Source organism: Piliocolobus tephrosceles, chromosome 10 (genome assembly GCF_002776525.5).
Source record: "Piliocolobus tephrosceles isolate RC106 chromosome 10, ASM277652v3, whole genome shotgun sequence".
Classification (NCBI taxonomy): Eukaryota; Metazoa; Chordata; class Mammalia; order Primates; family Cercopithecidae; genus Piliocolobus; species Piliocolobus tephrosceles.
In genome coordinates this window covers 118,837,198-118,838,785 of record NC_045443.1, presented here as the reverse complement: position 1 = coordinate 118,838,785, position 1,588 = coordinate 118,837,198, and the positions used below count along the sequence as shown (strand labels likewise).

The 1,588-nt window shown below is 46.7% G+C and overlaps 1 non-coding gene across 1 annotated transcript; it reads left to right on the top strand.

Annotated features, from left to right (window-relative positions):
• Positions 1 to 1,134: 1,134 nt before the first annotated feature.
• LOC111538884 lies at positions 1,135 to 1,236 on the top strand. The gene has a single exon (XR_002730490.1). It is a non-coding gene; the product is annotated as a small nucleolar RNA U13 (small nucleolar RNA).
• The last annotated feature ends 352 nt before the right edge of the window (positions 1,237 to 1,588 follow it).

The window sequence follows — 1,588 nt, the reverse complement described above, 5'->3', positions numbered from 1 at the left end:
TTCGGCTCCACATTGAGCAGCCCTGCTCCACATTGGGCAGCACAAGCCCAACTTCTTGAGGTTGGCAGTTTCAGCGGCACTCTTGGGCTCTGGGAGCAGACTGGCGACCGCAGATCTGAGTTCCAACTTTGTGTCAGTCAGCAGCACAGCCGGAAGGAGAGAGATCTGAGCACCACACACCCTATGGGGGAAGCTTCTGCCTGAACAGGTGGGGCTCCCCTAACCAGAGGACTCCATGGTGACCCAGGGACCGGGAACAATTGTCTCTTTGGAGACACTGTTGTCCCTCCTTTGAGTCACATCCCTGGAGAGTCACCCAAGGAGAAACCTGGAATTCTAACTCGGGGGCCCAGGGCCACCGAAAGTAAGGCAAACCCTAGGCACAAGTCCAGGCCAGGCTCTGACGCTAGCAACCTGCTTCTCTCTAGGCACAGAGAGGAAACCTCAACTCTGTGGCCTCCCGGGACCCTGTCGAGGGTTCTGCTGGTCACAGAACTCCGGGGTTGTCCACCGGCTCTTCCTTCTCCAGACTGGGATCCACTCGTTTTGAGTCCAAGAGGGGAATGCAGGACTCAGAGGAAATATTCCTGGAGCCAGGGTCCCTCATCCTCCCAGGGTAAAACTTGTGTGAGTGCCATTTTTTTATTTCTTCCTTTTTATTTGTACAAATTTATGGGATACATGTGCAATTTTGTTACAGTCATAGATTATGCGGTGGTCAAGTTGAGGCACTTGGGGTATCCATCACCAGAGTAATGAACATTGAATTTATTAAGCAATTTCCCATCATCCCTTCCCTCCACCCCCTCACCCTTCAGAGTCTCCATTATCTATCATCACACCCTCTGCATCCATGTGAAACTGCTCAGTGAACTCACAGAGACTGAGACATAACTAGTGCATAGACTTAGTAGCATGCGGACAAAGGTAATATACATGGGTGATAAGAGAACCATTTCTATAGTTTCACAATGTTTCTTAGTGAGGAACACTGAATTTCTTAAATTACATTTCCACCATGTGTTTTTTATTCAATCTTAAGAAATTGTTAAGTAGTACACCTACAAAATCTGGTGACTCAGTAACAGCAGAGATACAGAAGCATGGCTTTTCTAATGAAGAAGGCAATGGCAGATCCTTCTGTAGTTCACCAGCATGATGATTGAATTTTCACGGACACATGTGAGATGTGCCTCCTCCAAATTTTTTTTACAACAGCACGTTACCCATCTCACAATAACAAATAGAAGGAACCTTTTATTCTCAAATGTTCACTTTGTGCGTCCACACTGTCAACTATATAGGACGGGGCAGGTCCTTTTTCTCCTATAATTTGTTTTTATAAATAGAAAATAATAGTGTGGAGGGAATGATCCTGTTTTGAAACAAAACAGGTGCTAGAAACCACATCCTTATACCTGTAATAATACACATGTCTGGATCGGAACAGTCGGAACCCAGAGCCAGGCTGTGTTGTGTGTTTCATCATCCCTGGATGACCTGTCACCAAGGCCATGCACTGATCAGCATGTTGCCTTTTCTTCCATCTGTCACCCTGTGAGTGGAAGAGTTCACGTTAGCAGTTGGC